The sequence below is a fragment of the Lissotriton vulgaris genome, chromosome 10 (genome assembly GCF_964263255.1).
Source record: "Lissotriton vulgaris chromosome 10, aLisVul1.2, whole genome shotgun sequence".
NCBI lineage: Eukaryota > Metazoa > Chordata > Amphibia > Caudata > Salamandridae > Lissotriton > Lissotriton vulgaris.
This window is the reverse complement of record NC_141698.1, coordinates 41,047,930-41,056,005: the sequence shown is the minus strand read 5'-3', so window position 1 is coordinate 41,056,005 and position 8,076 is coordinate 41,047,930.

Here is an 8,076-nt window from a genome sequence, read left to right as displayed (position 1 = left end):
GTTTGCCATTAGGAGGGGTACGAGGCAGGGGTGCTCGTTGTCGCCCCTCCTTTTCGCCCCTTACATGGAGCCGCTGGCGTAGAAATTGAGGCTTAATTTAATTTAAATTTAATTTAATTGCAGGTTTATATAGCGCTAGGAATCGACTCCCGGAGGAGTATCTCCACGCTTGGACCGCTGGGGAACCCGTCCTGGCTCACCCTGAGAGATGGTCCCTAATGGGTATCTCTAAGGTGCGACCAAGCATCCCCGGCGGTCTGGGGGGGGCCGTTGTGAAGATGAGGCAAGCTAATGCCCAGAGTTGCCGAGTGTGGTCCCTGACTGGAGTAGGCACCGAGGTGAGAATTATCGAGCCCGCTGACCATGGTCCACGACCCTGCCGCGTCGGGAATCGAACCCTGGTCCCAGGCCGTCCTCTGCTTACGGGTCTGCTGCCTCTAACCAGTGAGCCACACCACTCCAAGGGTATCGGGGATTATATTCAGGGGATATGTCCACACGATTAGCTTATATGCGGACGAAGTCCTGATCTCGTGTCCCACCAGAAGGAAGCACTGCCCGCCTGTCTTGAAGACCTGGAGTTATTTGGTTAGATTTCTGGGTTCAAAGTCAATATGAGTAAGTCAGTGGCCCTTGACCTGTCTGGAGAATCCCACCTGAGATCTGTTTCAGGGCTTGTTCCCTATCCAGTGGGCAACAGAGGCGGTTCCCTAACTGGGAATTTAGTTGGCCCCTTCCCTGCGGGATACTGTTAACGTCAACTACGCCCTGCTGAGAACTAAGATTCTAAGGGAGTTGGGGCGGTGGAAACACTACCCTTTGTCTTGATTAAGTAATGTTGTGGCGATCAAGATGACTGTCCTCCCTCAGATCTTATATTTATTTCGCACTATCCCTCTATGGCCCCCACTAGGCTGGATAGAGCAAACACAGTTCGAGTTGGCTCAATTCATATGGAACGGGCTAAAACCGCATCTAAAGCTACGACTGGCGATGCTCCTGCCGGAGAGAGGAGGAATTTGACGCTCTACTTTCAGGTGGCTCAATTACGCCTTTTGGTGGAATGGAGTAGATGGGAGTCTGAAAAGCACAGGTTATTCCAAGACCAAGCAGTGGCTGTTAGGCCCATGCAGGAAATTCCTTTCCTCCACAAACAGCAAAGACCCCCCAATCTCTACGCCTCCTATATTATGAGGGTTCCATTGGAAGTCTGGGACCAGGCAAATGTTAGCCATGTATTCACCACCTTCCCTTCTCCTCTGACTCCTATCATGGACAATCCTGATTTCACTCCGGGTTTGGATTCAACGGCCTAGTCGAGATGGAGGCCAGCAGGATGCCGGTACCTCTTTCATATGTGCACGGCGGAGGGGGTAATTCTCTTCTCCCATTTTAGGCAGGAATTTGGGCTACCAGAAGAGGGGCGGCTTCGATACTGGCAGGCTCGGCACTGGGCGCTTAGTGAGCAGGTGCGTTCTGTGGCTGATAGACGCCTTTCACCTTATGAATATTGGTTAATCACGCATGTCAGATAAAAAATTATTATCAGACCTATACAAAATTCTACAGGTTAAATACACACATGTTTTTATAACTGGTAGGGCGCGCTGGGAAAAGAAACTAGGCGGGACACTAAGTCATAAGGAGTGGGAGGGAATATATCACAGAGCGTGTCACTCTGCATATCACATGGGGCTCACGGACACTCTTACTAAAATTGTGATCTACTGCTACCAAACCCCCGAACGTCTTCATGAAATGGATCACAATAGGGACGTACTGTGCTGGCGGGGCTGCGGGCAGGTGGGCACACTAGTGCATTTGCTTTGGGATTGCGTGCCACTCCAGGGGTACTGGAAGCGGATTATAGACAAGGTAGATGCGCACTTTCATACTGAGATCACCCGTCTCCCATCACACGTTCTCCTGGGACTACGGAACGCCTTGACGTACCTGCTGCGCTCCCTTAGAGGTCACCTGATGGCGATCGTGTTGGGCTTGGCGATGCAAAACATTCTTACGCATTGGCGGACTGCGCAGGTTCCTACATTTCACGGGTGGCTCCATCGCCGCTGGTTAGTGCTTGGTATGGAAAAGCTTTCATTGACGGTGGCTGGGGATGGCGCCAAATATGCAGAACTGTGGCAGCCCTTCCTGTCCTTGCTGGCCTCAGAGTTCCGTGAGGTCACCTGTCCCGGATACCTTAGATTATTGCGCCTCTCGGAAACAGAGTGTTGAGGGCCTGGCTGGGGGTGGTGTGGGTTTGGGTGCAAATAGGCAGTGGACATTTAACATGGGTGGTAGGTGGGTAGGGTAGAGTAGTGTTTTTTGTTTTTCCTATTACGGGTTGCACGCATTAGCTCTCTTTGCCAGTCTAAGCCCCTACTGGTACTGATGGGCTCATTTGCCCCCTGAGTCTTAAATTCTCGTTCTACAAATGAATGTAATGGCTATACCAGTACATGTATGATTATTTGTATGGCAATCCTTCAATAAAAAGGATTTATTACTAAAAATTGTAGTGATCCTTAGCACGCCCTATATTCATGCCCTTAACTTTACTGGCACATAACACTGATTGATTTCTGAATAATTACTGTAAATTTTTTTAAAGTAATCCATATCAGTGATTTACTTCCTGTTTTTACTCCACACTATTGTAATCACAGAAATTTATGGGTGTATTTAAAAGGGAATATCGTCAACAGGCTTTCAATTTTTTGGACGTTCTGGTGGTGAAAACCCCTTTCCCTTATTTACAAGTCGGTGTTGAACCACTTAACGTGGCTTAACACCGCCTTGTAAGTAATGGCCCTTTTCACACAGTACGCGGATGACAGGGGCAATGGATGCTGCAGTGGGCATTCTGCCGCAATACCCATTGCTTTTTGGCTCTGCACCATATTTGCCAGGTATAGGGGTGCGCCAAAAATAACACCAGGGAAAACCTGGTCTTAAACTGGTGCAACGACCAGAAATGCTTAATTTCTCCTATAGGTATGGTCCTCAGTAGAGTAGGCAAGCGAATGGGTAGCAGTGGGAAACAGTTAACAAAACAGAAGGGTGGGATTCACTATAGGGCTTTTGTTTTAGAAGTGGACCTGCCTGCTAGACCTGCCTTTTGAGGACTGGTCCAACATTTATTATGCAACTTTATTACGCTATTCCATAAAAAAGAGATGGATAGAGGGAAAAAGACTGTAGTTGGATTGGATTTAAAAGACAGCTATGTTCATTTAGTACGATGTACCCTACAGAGGAAGGTAGAGGTTTCCTGACCCCATTTGTTTCTTTGCAGCACTCGAGTGTGTCTTATTTCTAAACTGGTAGCAAGTGTTGGTGATCTAGCGGCATACATTTTTTCTAGCAGCCTTACCTTAATTTCCACAGGAATCATCACTTAATACAGTGAACAAGTAAACATCTATTGACCCTGGGCTTTCATATCTATGAACAGCTGCATTCTGAATATGTGCATGGAACTTCATTTATTTAATGAAAGAATTTAGTAAAGAAATATTGGATAAATAACCAAACGCAGAACAAAAGGAACTGGTAGGAAATAAAGGAGGTGAAGTGTCCACCATGTTTGACACAAGAACCAAGACGAAATCTAGTTTTTCTTCATCAGAGTAGTTAGTTTATTTTAAACTAACAGATGAGAACTCATATTAAGAAAGGACACTGGAACAAAACATTGTCTTTTCTGAAGGAATAATGGGGCTGGGGTGTCCTGGTGAATGGTAGAATTAAAATTCATAATAATTTCAGGGCAAGATGACTACCAGTTAAGGACATTGCATGCGTCCTCAATGATTTGCGAATTTTGGGAGGTGAAGGGTTGGCAATGTCACCAACAGTGCATAGTTGAATATTTATATAAAACCTTACTGAAGGTTGTAAAACAACAACAAAAAGAATTCTCAGTGTCACTCGAGGCAACCTGAATGTATTAGGAGGTGTGCTCATATGACTTGGTATGTGAAAACTATGTACTCCTTGCATAGCCAGGCCCAGATTCACTATGATTTTCAGTTGGATTTGCGTCACGGGTTTGTAGTGCATCTTGACACCAAATCATTTTTGGCATTTACTAAGCAACGCAAAGCCACTTTGTATGACTTTGTGTAATTTAGTAAATACAAACTAAAGCAACTCAACCCATCGCTCTGCCTTACATTACTTGCATGTTACATGGGTGGAGCATGGGCATTGCATGGCATCCACCCATGTTAATCCAGATTAACAAAGACTGGTAAACCTGGGTTTGAGCCAAAATGGGTTGGCTATCCGAAGATTGCATAACATGAATAAATATCTTTTTTTATCCTTGTTACTTAACTCTTTCCATGTTGGCTGCATTCTGAAGGGGACATTGAAATAGGAATATGCCTCTAAAGGAATCCTGCCCATAACACTGACACCCTTGCACTGTGGTGCAAGTGTTCCTGCATTGTTGCTAGACAGCACAAATTGAATTAATGCATGCAGTGAGCAGAAATGCTCAATATCATTGCAAATAGAAAGCATCTCTGCTCTCTTCCTTTCACGCAATGCAGCCAGCTAGGGGTTTTGCTGCACCTCATTACATCAAACAATACTAAATGTGCCCTCCAATGTGGCGTTTTTTTTTCCAATGCTGTCTCCTCTGCTTCTTCTTCCTTTTTATGGACTTGGGGGTGCTGGTCTATTTTTGCTCTGGCTGTTGAGAAAGTAAGAAATATTTCAAAACAAGTTTTGTAACTAAATAAGTCAAGAAATTATCTAATCAAATTCCACTTAATTAAATAAAATAAATGAAGGCCATGGCAACAGAAAATACCCTGGCATAAACATTTATTTTCACATGTTGCCTGTAGTCTTTACTTTCATCATTCACATCAGAGACAGAAACAGTATTTCTTTTGCCTGGCACTGCAGTACTGGGGCCTTATTTATGAAGGCCTTGCGCCACCGATGCGTCACTTTTTCCCATGTTAAAAGTGACGCATCGGTGGCGCAAGGCCTTCATAAATGAGGCCCCTGATCTTTTGTGAGCAAACAAGGCAGCCCTCCCCTTCGAAGGAGAATCTACCTTCCACATTAGCTAAGGTACAAATAATCAGGCTTTTGAAGGCCCCTAGGCCTGGTGCATAGATGGCCACATGGGATATGCCTAACATTTTTTTCTGGTTTACCCCTGTGGTGACAGTTTCAAAAGGGTTTTTTCACTTCATAGGCTAGAGTAGCTTTTCGTTTGGTAAATCTCTACTTCTGAATTAAAATCATATTCCTAAGTAAGGTTAGGAAAAACGATCTGAAATCTAAATCGGGGGCATGGCCTTGATGGCGGACAGATAGGACGTGTCCCCGCTGTTGATTGGGCCCTCCTACCTGCCCTTCCCACTTCATAGCGTGTGGACTGGGGTGCCCACTTAGACTTGGAAAACACAAGGAGATGATGAACGAAGTGCTGAAACTTTTCAGACACTCACCCCTCAGTCACAGATCTGGGTTGAATCCATCATCGTTCTTTAGCTCTTTTCTCCACTCAGACTTGGGGGCACAACAGGCATCACGGGACACTGCCGGAGACTAGGCCCCACAGTGCTTGATCTGTGCCTACAATAGCCACGGAGGGAACAGCCTGGACTGCTAGAAAATCGCCCTACCCGCGGCACCAGTGAGCTGTGCTGCAGCATCACAAGCTGCGATGCCCAGTCCCGGACAACGGGCGCTACCAGCAATACTGCCCACCACATCTCCCGGTAAGGGCCAAGTATTGCAAGCCTCACAGCCCCAGAGATTGAAAGAGATGTGTGACCAAGAAAAGACGTCCTCAAGTAAGGTTCAGGCAGTGCTGACCTAGCAGAGACAAACCAATTTTGCCTCACAGTTGTGGTGCTGTGCTGAGCCTGCACGGCATGCATCCCTGGGGGCTGAAGATCTACAGGGGACATGCAGGCGCTGGGGACCACCACTGCCTCCGTGACTGGGGCCAGGCGATACACACAGATAGACCGGGTCTAAGAGCCAACTTAGGCCCCCGAAGCACCCAGGCCTGGGGCAGTCCTAACCCCCCAAAGCAGTGGGAGCAGACGCTTACTGCCTGGGATAATTGTTGTGTGTGGCCCATGGTAGCTGGGCCCCATGTGAGTACCCTCTTTCCTTTTTCACCTACACACAGTGCACACCACGTTATCTGACAGCCATCCCCAGGTATGATTACCGCATGCATGACAATCTACCTTTTTGAGTCATTTCTCTAGCTTTCTCCACCATACCCCATTACTGAAACCATAGTTATTATAATATTTTTTAGATGCCCCTCCATTGCTAGGTCTTGACGAGAGCCCACATTGTCAAGTGGGACGAAACGTCATCAACTAAGTGAAACGAACCATTTGTCAGCTACTAGTAGGCATTAGTAGGCTGCGAGCACTCATTATGTATTGATTTAATGGTCGCTTTTGTATATTTTTGCTGAAACTTCGTTTTTATGTCACAATGAGTCACAACGAAATATAGGTTTCACAATCACTTGGGACACCATGCAATGGATTTAAAAACAATTGTGTACATTATATAAAACAACGGAATTCCATACCAAATTTGTTTCGGACATCTCCTTGCCTTCAGGTATTGTGATTGTGCTAATATGTATTAAGTATCATTGACTGATTGTCCACAGGAACTGTTGTTTGCTGTTAAACTGTAAAGTACCCTGGTTCCGTGTGAGTAGGGTGTCCCTTGTTTTTTCATACAGGGCGTAGTGGCCATTCCTGAGGAGCCCATGGAGAAAAACCCAATGAGGTGTGGCACTCAGCTTCAGGAGCAACCCAGGGACTCCTAGACCATAGCTATCACTGTGACACTGCAACGAGGTGGGATCTTGAAGAGGCAACTGAAACCTCACCCCTGCAGCACCAGCTAGGGGGCCTAGGAGGGCCCAATCACCCTGGAAAAGACCCTTGCAGTAGCCAAGTGACCACCTCATTGACCTCAGACAGGACACAATAGCCCCTTACCGCCTTCGAGAAGTGGTTGGTCACAAAGAACTCAGACAAACTTCTCATCACAGAACTGTATGGAATACCACAACAAGTCATCCTAGTGACTAAGACAGTTGGACAGAGGTGCTGAGAGATGGAACTGGGGCGACAGCTGACAAAGAAAGAGTGGGAGGAGATATACTATAGGACATGACACACAGGGCGTAACACAGTTAGCATCGAGACAGACACCAACATTGCACAATATTGGTATCTTACACCAGTTCACATCAACAAGGGAAACCCGATATGGAGCGCCGCATGCTGGAGAGGCTTTGGGTCCCCTGGGACATTGCTCCACCTGCTGTGGGATTTCCCCAAAAATCACATGATTTTGAGACACAATCCTAACAGACATAGACACCCATCTGAACACACAGCTCCCACAATGCCCTGCATACACTACCCTAGGGATTCAAAATGAACACATTTCCACTTTCCATTAATTAAAACCCATCTGTTCCCACTGTCTTAAGCCGTTGCCTCCCCCCCCCCCCTCTCAGTTGGTTATGCTGTGGTTTCTCAGCGCCGGGACGCCCCGTTGCTGGGGCAGCTGTCTCGCTCTAACAAACTTGTAACATAACACATAACAAATCCTGTGGAGGACTTGGTCTTGCATTAAGAACCACCCTTCAAAACATCCTAGCACACTGGGGCACTGACAAACCCCTGAAATACAGCTAGGTTGGTGCCACCTTTAATGGTATAGACTAGGCATGGAGGGACTTACTCTTACACTCACCATCAAAGGAGACTCTTACATGGAACTCTGGTGGCCATTCATCTCCCTGCTATTCTTGGAATTTAGAGAATGTACGCGCCCTGGATAAAGAGAATTGAACCATAACATTTAAATCTGTAGTGAAGATAGATATTTCTTAATTGAACAGCAACAGTGATTTTTAATTACTAGCATGTCCCTGTTTGAGAGCCCAGACAGTTTTTAAACTTGTTGTGATAGACTCTCATATCAAGCCCTTCGGCCACTCGGAAACTGGCCATTAATCTCAAGGGCATGGTTTCCGACATGGGTTCCATGCTGGCC